The sequence below is a fragment of the Anabrus simplex genome, chromosome 8 (assembly GCF_040414725.1).
Source record: "Anabrus simplex isolate iqAnaSimp1 chromosome 8, ASM4041472v1, whole genome shotgun sequence".
In the NCBI taxonomy this organism is placed as follows: domain Eukaryota; kingdom Metazoa; phylum Arthropoda; class Insecta; order Orthoptera; family Tettigoniidae; genus Anabrus; species Anabrus simplex.
In genome coordinates this window covers 36,668,600-36,683,361 of record NC_090272.1, presented here as the reverse complement: position 1 = coordinate 36,683,361, position 14,762 = coordinate 36,668,600, and the positions used below count along the sequence as shown (strand labels likewise).

General features: G+C 41.8%; 4 non-coding genes across 4 annotated transcripts; all 4 read right to left on the bottom strand.

Annotated features, from left to right (window-relative positions):
* Positions 1–1,343: 1,343 nt before the first annotated feature.
* On the bottom strand, positions 1,344–1,416 carry TRNAV-CAC (transfer RNA valine (anticodon AAC)). The gene has a single exon. It is a non-coding gene; the product is annotated as a tRNA-Val (tRNA).
* A 9,353-nt stretch (positions 1,417–10,769) lies between these two features.
* On the bottom strand, positions 10,770–10,842 carry TRNAV-UAC (transfer RNA valine (anticodon AAC)). The gene has a single exon. It is a non-coding gene; the product is annotated as a tRNA-Val (tRNA).
* Positions 10,843–13,332: 2,490 nt separating this feature from the next.
* Positions 13,333–13,405, bottom strand: TRNAV-AAC (transfer RNA valine (anticodon AAC)). The gene has a single exon. It is a non-coding gene; the product is annotated as a tRNA-Val (tRNA).
* A 1,023-nt stretch (positions 13,406–14,428) lies between these two features.
* On the bottom strand, positions 14,429–14,501 carry TRNAV-UAC (transfer RNA valine (anticodon AAC)). Its single transcript has one exon. It is a non-coding gene; the product is annotated as a tRNA-Val (tRNA).
* Between the last annotated feature and the right edge of the window lie 261 nt (positions 14,502–14,762).

Here is a 14,762-nt window from a genome sequence, read left to right as displayed (position 1 = left end):
CCTCTGTGGTAGTGGTTAAAATGATTAGCTTCCAACCCCAGTGTCAGGGTTCGAAATTCGAAAAGTGGTACGAGGGCTGGAACGCGGTCTACTCAGACTCCGTAGGTCAATTGAGTGGAGGTGGGTTCAATTCCCACATCAGCCATTCTCGAAGTGGGTTTTCGTTTTTCCCACCTCTCCAGGATAATGCCGGGATAGTACCTTACTTAAGGCCACAGCCGCTTCCCCCTCTTCATTGTCAAATACCTTCCCATCTTCCTATCCCGTTGTCATCCTCCCCAGTTGTGTAACCGACCCAGAGTCTGAAGCTGCACTGCTCCGCACCTGAGGTGGTAGAGGTGGGATCCCTCGCCGAGTCCGAGGGAAAAACCGAACCTGGAGGGTAAACAGATGATGATGATGACGATCATTGAGAGTGATAAGTTCAAGGAGAGAGCGGACGCGAAGCAGATCCTCTGGTAGCTTTTGGTAGAGCGGTGAACTGTATTTGGCAAAGGTATCAGATATCCGTAGGTCGCTGGTTCATATTCCACCCGGGGGAATATTTATATTCAGGGAAACGCACCATAGAATTCTTTCCTCGTAATCTCACTTATTCTTGCAATTAATTTGAGTAAGTTGCTTTGCGTCCGCCTCTGTGGTAGTGGTTAATATGATTAGCTTCCAACCCCGGTGGCCAGGTTTCTAAATTTGAAAAGTGGTACGAGGGCTGGAACGGGGTCTACTCAGCCTCCGTAGCTCAACTGAGTGGAGGTGTGTTCGATTCCCACATCAGCCATCCTCGAAGTGGTTTTAGTTTTTCCCACGTCTCCAGGCAAATGCCGGGATAGTACCTTACTTAAGGCCATGGCCGCTTCCCCCTCTTCCTTGTCTAATCCCTTCCCATCTTCCCATTCCCTTGTCATCCTCCCCAGTTGTATCTCCCGACCCAGAGTCTGAAGCTTCAGGACTCTGCACTTGAGGTGGTAGAGGTGGGATCCCTCGCTGAGTCCGAGGGAAAATCAGACCCTGGATGTTAAACAGATAAAGATGAAGACATCGTCTTCAAGCAGAAGTATAATTCGTAACACGCCCTTGCACTTCTGTGGCTCTTACTGGTTCTGTTTGGTCATTCTGTAATTATATCCTCATTCCTACCCGTTGGCGAATCAAACCCGGGTCTCTCGCGTTACAGGTGGGGATACCGAGCAGATAATTGCTGAAGAGTCCAGCATAGACTCCAATAAGGAAGTGCCCACTTATCCTAAACCTTCCTTCATTCCAAGTTCCTGTAAGCTTTGCTGTGTGGGACATTGCCTATAGGCCTACATCTCTTCAGTATTAAAAACATGGAGTAAAAGTACTGTTTCCGCCCGGGATCGAACCGGGGACTTTCCGCGTGTGAGGCGGATGTGATTACCACTACACCACGGAAATTCATGTTCACCGCCGTGCAGAGTTATTGTTGGATTCATGCCTGACGCAGATAGTGAGCGATACAGTTGAACACCGTATTGCACGATCATTGAGAGTGATAAGTTCAAGGAGAAAGCGGACGCGAAGCTGATCGTCAGGTAGCTCTTGGTAGAGCGGTGGACTGTATTTGGCAAAGGTATCAGATATCCGTAGGTCGCTGGTTCAAGTCCCACCCGGGGGAATATTTTATGTTCAGGGTAACCGCAACATAGAACTCTTTCTTCGTAATCTCACTTATTCTTGCAATTCATTTGAGTAAGTTGCTTTGCGTCCGCCTCTGTGGTAGTGGGTAATAATATTGTACCGGGCGGTACACCTCCACGCCGCCAATTCATATATTGCGCCAGTTGAAATTTCTCTACAGGAGAAAGCCTGAACTTTAACAAACTGTATTAACTCAACGGTTTCTCGGAAGATGTCACGACTGTAAATTTGGTAATTTTGAAGTGTTCTGAACTGTGTCTATTTTGATTTGTGCTTGTTTGCTCCGTATCAAGAAGTTTGGACATTCTCTAACAGATGTCTCTACCAAAACATTGATAACACACTCTGGTGTAAACGAATGAACTTTCTTGAAGAAATTTAGCATTCGTAAGTTTTGTATTTACAAAATTTTGTTCTGTGGTTTGGGGGTTGGCAACAGTTATCCTTTCTTTCACCCTGTTTTGAATTTAACCAATAACTAATTTTTGTAATTAATTTCTGACCAATAGTGTCTTTCTTTCTCAATGTTGATATGTAAATTTCAGCTATCCAATAAATGCGAAAGGGTGTGTCTACTCATTCCTGAAAGGTCTCTAATGTTCCACGAGGATATATAAACTGCTGATTTTTTGTCTCGGGGCCACATCAGTAGCATATTTCTTAGTGTGTGAATATGTAGCAGGGGGCGGGAAGCGCCTCTTTCTTGAAGCAGCAGTTCATCTACAAGGTACTGGCCTGTTAACATCTTCATTTCTTGCTAGCTCAGCAGTTTAACCCTCGGGGAGGGTTCGAAAACTTTAGTATGTAATCTACTTTTTAAATGTAAATTCTTTTCTGTCTATCTATAAATTACAAATCTGTAAAGCGGGGACAGGGAGTGCTTCACCCTCTCGAAATCGCCTTTATTTTTGAAAAAGGAGGTGACTACTTTTTCATAACCGTTCTTCTCTTCTTTAATGTAAAAAAGTTTTCTCATACGAGCCACCTCCCTAGCTTGGGATTAGCCTCTGTATGATCCGCTTAGCGCCACATAGGTTTTAGACAAACTTGGTGTAGGAGTGCAAGTTTTCGCGTCCATTCTTTTTGTATTTTTGGCCAGTTACTTTACCCGTTTCGTTTTCCTTCCTGCGAAGGCCCAGTAGATTGGGTACTAGTTACCCCTGTTTCCTTGTGTACCTCAAGGGCAGATAGAAATGAAGTTTGTTGTAGCCTTTGATAGGCTTGTAAAATTGAGAGCGGGTCTGCCCTTTTTCTTAACATGTAGTTAGGAGCAAGTGCTCCTCGTACTTTGGGGTTTTCTGCCCTTCAGCAATTGCGGTTGTGAGCTGAGAGCTCAGGAATTAGACTTGGGGCTCGAAGCCCAAATCTTGTAACAAACTGTAATTTGTTAATTTGTTGATCTCCTACTTGGTACCTGTTATACTTTGTTAATAGTTGATTTTGAAAGAAAATATAACCTTTGTTATAGTTTTAAATTAACTTTAATTTTGTAGTTGAGACCTACTCCAGCCTACACCTTCTTTCACTTCTAACAACCACGGATATCTCCGTAACAAATACAATTAGCTTCCAACCCCGGTGGCCAGGGGTTCGAAATTTGTAAAGTGGTACGAGGGCTGGAACGGGGTCACTCAGCCTCCGTAGCTCAACTGAGTAGAGGTGTGTTCGATTCCCACATCAGCCATCCTCGAAGTGGTTTTAGTTTTTCCCACTTCTCCAGGCAAATGCCGGGATAGTACGTTACTTAAGGCCACGGCCGCTTCCCCCTCTTCCTCGTCTAATACCTCCCCATCTTCCCATTCCCTTGTCATCCTCCCCAGTTGTATCACCGTCCCAGAGTCTGAAGCTGCACTACTCTGCACTTGAGGTGGTAGAGGTGGGATCCCTCGCCGAGTCCGAGGGAAAATTCAGACCCTGAATTGTAACTTTTTGATGATAATAATAAATAAATTCATGAATAAAAATATATAAATAAAATTACTCAAAAAGTTAATAAAATTAATAAGCATAATTAACCGAAATGTCCGTAGTATGGGCGCCAGAGTTCACCAGAATGTATCCCTCGAATTTAGATAAGAGCATGATAAACTTTATATCCCAGGGCGTGTACATAATGCTGCGTACTGGTACATCTGCTGCAGGCCTTACCTAACCTCCTGAAAACGACTAATTAGGTAGGATCTGCACCTAGGTTTATCAATAACACTGATTCTAAAATAGCTAACTATATTCTGAACAAATTCCGTGCATGAGCACCTCATCAACATACAACATTATACATATAATACAAACATAAAATATTGCTGGAAGACTCCATATTTACAACAACAACAAAAATAATGAAAATCGTGGGAAAACGAAAGCGAGAACTAAGTTACCATTTGTAAATAGTCCGATGAACAATGTACATGTATGAAGATAAATACCCTTCACTGTCTCTATATCAATTCGACTTACCGATTCTCATAATCGGCAGTTATCACATCACACAGATACTGTACCTTGTACCATTGTGTTCACATATTTTAACACTTGTTGTAAAGATATATACACACGTCTGTCGCTCCTCAACATAAATTTATGGAAAGTCTGAGATAGCTTTCACCAACATATAATGCTAGGCCGCCACAAGTGCTACAATATTTAATGCGCAAGCACTCTCCACAATCAGCCACTTTCCACAAACATAACAAGACTACGCTCCACGAACGTTTGAAGTCCAGTCCATTGCAGCCCTGTCACTCCAGTACCGTGTATCAGCACCACTTCCTTCCAGTACAGTGCGTCAGTTGTAGTTGTAGTTATCTTCCTTCTCGTTCCTTTACAATCACCTCTACAATCACCCTTACAATGTCTCTTACAATGTTTCTTACAATGTCTCTGGTTGCCGCCGTATGATCAACCTTTATAGACATCAACATCCCCCTCCTCTCAGATGATACGTCTGGATTGGTGCTTGCCAGCCAATCATGAGTAAACCTCTTCTTTCTCCCAAGTTATAAACAAACACTCGGGAGTTTTACATGAATCATCAAATTTCCCTGGTGCAACAACAAGCTCATCTCATCAGGCTGGGATATATACATGCCTAATGGAATTTCCTGACACAAGTACATCAACAAACACTGGGGTAGCCAGATGACTCATTCAAATTACCAGAGTTCTTAAAGCAATGTTTTCCCACTCGTGCAAAACAAATTACTCATACCTACATATGTGGACATCTTCCAGCTTACCAATATAAATGGCAAAATATATATATGAAATACTAATACTAATAATAATAATAATAATAATAATAATAATAATAATAATAATAATAATAATAATAATAATAATAATAATAATAATAATAATAAAAAATTGAATACTGACAATAATATCTATAACTTCTACATATAATTCGGGGGTGTGATATATGTACTATCACATAACGCCCCCTTGGTGAATCGATGATATCACATAATATGATTCACCATAAAACAGAACTTCATACATAACCTTATAATGGCATAACTGAACACATAATTTACTGTAATAATGATATGCATTGCGTCTACTGCATTGTATTCGCACACACGAAATACAATTTGGCCAAACAATAATAATAATAATATGGCTATATACACACAACTCTGATTGTTTCAATACCATTGAACACAATCCCTTCTTACTACTGTACACATAACTCATAATTGATAATATATACATCCAAGGTGCAGATCCTATCTCTTATATCTGCGAAGGCTATAGATATTAAATGTCCCAAGAACCTTATTTTCAGCGGTTAGGACCCTATAAGCACACTTGCCTATTCTACTGTCCACAGTATATGGACCCTGATACAATTGAAAAAACTTATGCATAGACTTAACATCAGCATCGATAAGCGAGGAATGCGTACCGTAATAAAATCCGAACACATCTCTAATACAATCTATCTCACACACAAACTTTCATCCCATCCAGTCACACAAGAATTATACAAACTTTCATTCGGAACATTCATAACAAAGATATCCCTATTTCTGAAATACGCGGGAATCTCACTACGTTTACTCTTCCACATACTCATAATTAATGCAAGCAAACAGATCACATACTTTTTCACACATTCCACATCGATATCACTCAGCAAATCATTCACACAACTCTCAGTCTTAAATAAAACGTTACACACTCGCTTGGATAGACTTTCCTTCATCTCACGCACACTTCCATTCTCACACACGCTCACTCTATTACAGAAATTCTTACCAGAATACACTTTGAAATTGCTGTCATTACTACTTAATGACCCAACAATTAATCCATCTTCACCACATTCCATATCAGCTACTACTTGCACCACTTTCATGCTAACAACACTGCTACTTTCGACTCTCTTATCAGAAGTTTCATTAATCTTAAAGTCACCATTTTCACACATAATGGACCTAACTTTACTCTCCTCACGTACACTTAAATCAACGAAAACATCCTCATGATGTATACTCCGTGAACACTCTTCACTCACAAAACAACCTTCATCAACTTCACAAAAAACTTCACTTTCAATTTCAGAAACTTCCGCAAGATTATCGATCGCAACACCGCTATTACCATCACCACTAGCACAAAGTAAGACATCCGACACATCTTTCTTACTTTCATCACGCCCCCTATTCGCAAAATCTCCCTGATCACAAAACACATGGTCATACAATAACTCCTCTTTCACGTCTAAATCATAACTTACCTGTTTCATCACGTGAATAGGAATTTCGGTATCGGACTGCCTATCTGACCCAACTAAGAAGTCCGATTCCGGTTTAAATTACTTGACGTGGACTGTTCACTGTTATCATTTCTCGGCACTTGATCTGGAGGTCTTTGATCCGTACGCCCCCTACTTTCTGATTCCCCTTGATTAGGTCTTCTGCCATAATATTCCTGGTGATTACTTCCTTGGTTAGAGTGTCTGTTTCGCCTTCCGGAATTACCACCCTGATTCTCTTGCCTAGAATGACTGAAATTCTGATTATTCCTATCTCCCCCTAGCTGATTACCTTGTCTCCCATTATCCCCGTAATTCCTACCTTCACTTTGCCTAGTCCTCCCCTGCCCTTCCAAAGCATCAAACCTCTCTAACAGCTGCTCTAATTCCTTGATCGTAACAATATTCTGCATACATGCAGCTAATCCGACCTTCTCAGGAAAATGCCTCAACATCTGGCGGACTGTATCTCTCTCCGATGCTAGACCTTCAATATTCTGGCTGATCAGAACATGCGCTAAGAAATACTCCGTCATAGATACACCTTCCTGAGGTTTATACTTGCCAAATAGCACGCGATCTCTTTCCCTTCCCTGAATAGCTTCACTCCAAAATGTAGAACTAAATTTCTCCCTAAATTCCTCTAAACTCGAAATACCCTGTCTATAAACTTGGAACCAAGATCTCGCTTCTCCAACAAATGCAACATCCAACAGCTCATCAACCATACTCCAATCAATCAAACCATCGTCAAGATTCTTGGAAAACCGTTTCTCCACCGTTTTCAAGAATTCCATCGGATTAAACTGCCGACCATTAAACTTGGGTAATTCAGAGTCCTTCGTACAAGATACGTACCTATTACATATGCTGCTACCTACTTGGATTTGACTGATCTCCTGCCTTAACTTTACATGACATGCTTTAATTCCTTCTTCAACTACCATTCTGGCATTTCCTTCTACTGACTTAAGGTCTTTCTCCAATTTCCCAGTCTTTTCACCTATTCGCTTCGCTAAAACATTCTGGCTGGTTTTAATTCTATCTATTTCTTCGACTTTATCTTCCACTATTTTTATTCTCTTATCACACTCCTTGCTGTTTTCAACAAATTCCTTCCTAACTACATTAAATCGGCATTCGATTTTCTCAGTCAATTCCAAGCGTTGAGATTCTACCTTATTATTGACTTCCTGAATTTCCCTGCTTTGATGGTCAAACTTCTGGTTTAATTCATCTATTCTACCATTCACAGCACTGCTTAAACTATCAATTTTACTAGACAAATCAACACTCACTGAATTTAATTCCTTACTCTGATTCTGAATCTTACTAGACAGTTCCGTACTAACTGAATTTAATTAACTATTAATACTGTATATTTCATTGCTTAAAAAACTCAATTCACTCTTCAACTCTTTACTCTGACTATCAATCTTATTGGACAATTCAACATTATTATTATCGATTTTACTGGACAGTGCACCACTTTTACTGTTAACAACATTTAATTCAACACTCACTGAATTTAACTCCTTACTTTGACTATCAATATTACTGGACAGTTCAACATTATTATTATCGATTTTGCTGGACAATACATCACTCTTACTGTTAAATTCACCCTTCAACTCTTTACTGAACTGATTAAATAGTGATTGAAGCATACTAAGAGTTAAGGTCGCCCCTTGATCCCCTACATTCTGAGTTTGAGACGGGTTACTCGGTTCCTCACCTATCTTTGCCGATTGATCTTTCCTACTATCAGTCATTTCGCTACTCTCACTTAAATTAGATAAACTCAATGTGGTGGAATTCTTTTGACTTCACCTATCCTGATTCATGGTACCAGCAACTTTAACAACCTCTGTACTTCTCAATTTTATAATACTGAACTCGCTACAACATTTCTTCATACTCCAAAATACACATCACGTACATATAAAACACTTCACTGACATAGTTTGTAGAATACCATCCACACCTGACAAGTGCACCTACGCTTATAAGCCTAACAGATGTACCAATCATTCAGCCACACGTTGGGAAGCCAATTGTAACTTTTTGATGATTACTAAAATATAAAGTCCACCTCTGTGGTGTAGTGGTTAGCGTGATTAGCTGCCACCCCCGGAGGTCCGGGTTCGATTCCCGGCTCTGCCACGAAATTTGAAAAGTGGTACGTGGGCTGGAACGGGGTCCACTCAGCCTCGGGAGGTCAACTGAGTAGAGGTGGGTTCGATTCCCACCTCAGCCATCCTCGAAGTGGTTTTCCGTGGTTTCCCACTTCACTTCCAGGCGAATGCCGGGATGGTACCTCACTTAAGGCCACAGCCGCTTCCTTCTCTCATCCTTGCCTATCCCTTCCAATCTTCCCATCCCGCTACAAGGCTCCTGTTCACCATAGCAGGTGAGGCGGCCTGGGCGAGGTACTGGTCATACTCCCCAGTTGTATCCCCCGACCAAGAGTCTGAAGCTCCAGGACACTGCCCTTGAGGCGGTAGAGGTGGGATCCCTCGCTGTGTCCGAGGGAAAAACCGAACCTGGAGGGTAAACAGATGATGATGATGATGATGATAACTAAAAAATAAAATCATGAATAAAAATATATAAATCAAATTACTCAAAAACTTAATAAAATTAATAAGCATAATTAACCGAAATGTCCGTAGTATGGGCGCCAGAGTTCACCAGAATGTATCCCTCGAATTTAGATAAGAGCATGATAAACTTTATATCCCAGGGCGTGTACATAATGCTGCGTACTGGTACATCTGCTGCAGGCCTTACCTAACCTCCTGAAAACGACTAATTAGGTAGGAACTTCACCTAGGTTTATCAATAACACTGATTCTAAAATAGCTAACTATATTCTGAACAAATTCCGTGCATGAGCACCTCATCAACATACAACATTATACATATAATACACCCATAAAATATTGCTGGAAGACTCCATATTTACAACAACAACAACAAAAATAATGAAAATCGTGGGAAAACGAAAGCGAGAACTAAGTTACCATTTGTAAATAGTCCGATGAACAATGTACATGTATGAAGATAAATACCATTCACTGTCTCTATATCAATTCGACTTACCGATTCTCATAATCGGCAGTTATCACATCACACAGATACTGTACCTTGTACTACTGTGTTCACATATTTTAACACTTGTTGTAAAGATATATACACACGTCTGTCGATCCTCAACATAAATTTATGGAAAGTCTGAGATAGCTTTCACCAACATATAATGCTAGGCCGCCACAAGTGCTACAATATTTAATGCGCAAGCACTCTCCACAATCAGCCACTTTCCACAAACATAACAAGACTACGCTCCACGAACGTTTGAAGTCCAGTCCATTGCAGCCCTGTCACTCCAGTACCGTGTATCAGCACCACTTCCTTCCAGTACAGTGCGTCAGTTGTAGTTGTAGTTATCTTCCTTCTCGTTCCTTTACAATCACCTCTACAATCACCCTTACAATGTCTCTTACAATGTTTCTTACAATGTCTCTGGTTGCCGCCGTATGATCAACCTTTATAGACATCAACATCCCCCTCCTCTCAGATGATACGTCTGGATTGGTGCTTGCCAGCCAATCATGAGTAAACCTCTTCTTTCCCCAAGTTATAAACAAACACTCGGGAGTTTTACATGAATCATCAAATTTCCCTGGTACAACAACAAGCTCATCTCATCAGGCTGGGATATATACATGCCTAATGGAATTTCCTGACACAAGTACATCAACAAACACTGGGGTAGCCAGATGACTCATTCAAATTACCAGAGTTATTACAGCAATGCTTTCCCACTCGTGCAAAACAAATTACTCATACCTACATATGTGGACATCTTCCAGCTTACCAATATAAATGGCAAAATATACAAATGAAATACTGATAATAATAATAATAATAATATTAACAATAATAATAAATCGAATACTGACAATAATATCTCTAACTTCTACATATAATTCGGGGGTGTGATATATGTACTATCACAGAATGGAAAACAGATAAAGAAGAAGACATCATCTTCAAGCAGAAGAATAATTCGTAACACGCCCTTGCCCATCTGTTGCTCTTACTGGTTCTGTTTGGTCATTCAGTAATTATAACCTCATTCCTACCCGGCGGCGAATCAAACCCGGGTCTCTCGCGTTACATGTGGGGATACCGAGCAGATAATTGCTGAAGAGTCCAGTATAATATAAAATAAGGAAGTGCCCACGTATCCTAAACCTTCCTTCATTCCAAGTTCCTGTAAGCTCAGCTGTGTGGGACATTGCCTATAGGCCTACATCTCTTCAGTATTAAAAACATGGAGAAAAATTACTGTTTCCGCCCGGGATCGAACCGGGGACTTTCCGCGTGTAAGGCGGATGTGATAACCACTACACCACGGAAACGCACGTTCTCCACTATCCACAGTTAATGTTGGATTCTTGCCTGACGAAGATAGTGAGCGATACAGTTGAACACCGTATTGCACGATCATTGAGAGTGATAAGTTCAAGGAGAGAGCGGACGCGAAGCAGATCGTCAGGTAGCTCTTGGCAGAGCGGTGGACTGTAGTTGACAAAGGAATCAGATGTCCGTAGGTCGCTGGTTCAAGTCCCACCCGGGCGAATATTTTATGTTCAGGGTAACCGCAACATAGAACTCTTTCTTCGTAATCTCACTTATTCTTGCAATTAATTTGAGTAAGTTGCTTTGCGTCCGCCTCTGTGGTAGTGGGTAATATTGTACCGGGCGGTACACCTCCACGCCGCCATTTCAAATATTGCGCCAGTTGAAATTTCTCTACAGGAGAAAGCCTGAACTTTAACAAAATGTATTAACTCAACGGTTTCTCGGAAGATGTCACTACTGTAAATTTGGTAATTTTGAAGTGTTCTGAACTGTGTCTATTTTGTTTTGTGTTTGTTTGCTCCGTATCAAGAAGTTTGGACATTCTCTAACAGATGTCTCTACCAAAACATTGATAACACACTCTGGTGTAAACGAATGAACTTTCTTGAAGAAATATAGCATTCGTAAGTTTTGTTTTTAAAAAATTTTGTTCTGTGGTTTGTGGGTTGGCAACAGTAATCCTTTCGTTCCGCCTGTTCTGAATTTAACCAATGACTAATTTTTGTAATTAATTTCTGACCAATAGTGTCTTTCTTTCTCAATGTTGATGTGTAACTTTCAGCTATCCAATAAATGCGAAAGGGTGTGTCTACTCATCCCTGAAAGGTCTCTAATGTTCCACGAGGGTATATAAACTGCAGATTTTTGTCTCGGGGGCCACTTCAGTAACATCTTTCTTAGTGTGTGAATATGTAGCAGGGGGCGGGAAGCGCCTCTTTCTTCAAGCAGCAGTTAATCTACAAGGTAATGGCCTGTTAACATCTTCATTTCTTGCTACCTCAGCAGTTTAACCCTCGGGGAGGGTTCGAAAAATTTAGTATGTAAGCTATTTTTTTAAATTTAAATTCCTATCTGTCTATATATAAATTACAAATCTGTAAAGCGGGATAGGGAGTGCTTCACCCTCTCCAACTCGCCTTCACTTTTGAAAGAGGAGGTGACTATTTTTCTTAACCGTTCTTAACTTCTTTAATGTAGTAAGGTTTTCTCATACGTGTCACCTCCCTAGCTTGGGATAGGCCTCTGTATGATCGGTCTAGCGCCACATAGGTTTTAGACAAACTTGGTGTAGGAGTGCAAGTTATCGCCTCCATCCATTTTGTATTTTTGGCCAGTTACTTAACCCAATTCGTTTTCCTTCCTGCGAAGGCCCAGTAGATTGGGTACTAGTTACGCATGTTTCCTTGTGTACCTCAAGGGCAGATAGAAATGAAGTTTGTTGTAGCCTTTGATAGGCTTGTAAAATTGAGAGCGGGTCTGCCCTTTTTCTTAACATGTAATTAGGAGCAAGTGCTCCTCGTACTTTGGGGTTTTCTGCCCTTCAGCAATTGCGGTTGTGAGCTGAGAGCTCAGGAATTAGACTTGGGGCTCGAAGCCCAAATCTTGTAACAAACTGTAATTTGTTAATTTGTTGATCTCCTACTTGGTACCTGTTATACTTTGTTAATAGTTGATTTTGAAAAGAAAATATAACCTTTGTTATAGTTTTAAATTAACTTTAATTTTGTTGTTGAGACCTACTCCAGCCCACACCTTCTTTCACCTCTAACAACCACGGATATCTCCGTAACAAATACAATAAGCTTCCAACCCCGGTGGCCAGGGTTCGAAATTTGTAAAGTGGTACGAGGGCTGGAACGGGGTCTACTCAGCCTTCGTAGCTCAACTGAGTAGAGGTGAGTTCGATTCCCACATCAGCCATCCTCGAAGTGGTTTTAGTTTTTCCCACTTCTCCAGGCAAATGCCGGGATAGTACGTTACTTAAGACCACGGCCGCTTCCCCCTCTTCCTCGTCTAATACCTTCCCATCTTCCCATTCCCTTGTCATCCTCCCCAGTTGTATCACCGACCCAGAGTCTGAAGCTGCACTACTCTGCACTTGAGGTGGTAGAGGTGGGATCCCTCTCCGAGTCCGAGGGAAAAACAGACCCTGAATGGAAAACAGATAAAGAAGAAGACATCATCTTCAAGCAGAAGTATAATTCGTTACACGCCCTTGCCCATCTGTTGCCCTTACTGGTTCTGTTTGGTCATTCAGTAATTATAACCTCAATCCTACCCGGCGGCGAATCAAACCCGGGTCTCCCACGTTAGAGGTAAGGATACCGAGCAGACAATTACTGAAGCGTCCAGTATAGACTCCAATAAGGAAGTGCCCACGTACCCCAAACCTTCCTTAATTCCAAGTTCCTGTAAACGTAGCTGTGTGGGACATTGCCTATAGGCCTACATGTTTTCACTATTAAAATAACATGGAGAAAAACCTCTGTTTCCGCCCGGGATCGAACCGGGGACCTTCCGCTTGTTAGGTGGATGTGACAACCACTACACCACGGAAACGCACGGTCTCCGCTATCCACAGTTAATGTTGGATTCTTGCCTGACGAAGATAGTGAGCGATACAGTTGAACACCGTATTGCACGATCATTGAGAGTGATAAGTTAAAGGAGAGACCGGACGCGAACAGATCCTCTGGTAGCTCTTGGTAGAGCGGTGGACTGCAGTTGGCAAATGTATCACATAACCGTAGGTCGCTGGTTCAAATCGCAACCGGGAGTATATTTTAAGTTCAGGGAAACCGCACCATACAACTATTACCACGTAATCTCACTTACCCTTGCAATTAATTTGAGTAAGTTGCTTTGCGTCTGCCTCTGTGGTAGTGGTTAAAATGATTAGCTTCCAACCCCAGTGCCAGGGTTCGAAATTCGAAAAGTGGTACGAGGGCTGGAACGCGGTCTACTCAGCCTCCGTAGGTCAACTGAGTGGAGGTGTGTTCAATTCCCACATCAGCCATTCTCGAAGAGGTTTTAGTTTTTCCCACTTCTCCAGGCAAATGCCGGGATAGTACATTACTTAAGGCCACGGCCGCTTTCCCCTCTTCCTTGTCTAATAAATTCCCATCTTCCCATTCTCTTGTCATCCTCCCCAGCTGTATCCCCCGACCCAAAATCTGAAGCTTCAGGACTCTGCACTTGGGGTGGTAGAGGTGGGATCCCTCTCTGAGTCCGAGGGAGAATCAGACCCTGGATGTTAAACAGATAAAGATGAAGACATCGTCTTCAAGCAGAAGTATAATTCGTAACACGCCCTTGCACTTCTGTTGCTCTTACTGGTTCTGTTTGGTCATTCTGTAATTATAACCTCATTCCTACCCGGCGGCGAATCAAACCCGGGTCTCCCACGTTACAGGTGGGGATACCGAGCAGATAATTGCTGAAGAGTCCAGTATAATATCCAATAAGGAAGTTCCCACGTATCCTAAACCTTCCTTCATTCCAAGTTCCTGTAAGCTTAGCTGTGTGGGACATTGCCTATAAGCCTACATCTCTTCAGTATTAAAAACCTTGGAGAAAAAGTACTGTTTCCGCCCGCGATCGAACCGGGGACTTTCCGCGTGTAAGGCGGATGTGATAACCACTACACCACGGAAACGCACGTTCGCCGCCGTGCAGAGTTATTGTTGGATTCATGCCTGACGCAGGTAGTGAGCGATAGAGTTGAACACCGTATTGCACGATCATTGAGAGTGATAAGTTAAAGGAGAGAGCGGGCGCGAAGCTGATTGTCAGGTAGCTCTTGGTAGAGCGGTGGACTGTATTTGGCAAAGGTTTCAGATATCCGTAGGTCGCTGGTTCAAGTCCCACCCGGGGGAATATTTTATGTTCAGGGTAACCGCAACATAGAACTCTTTCT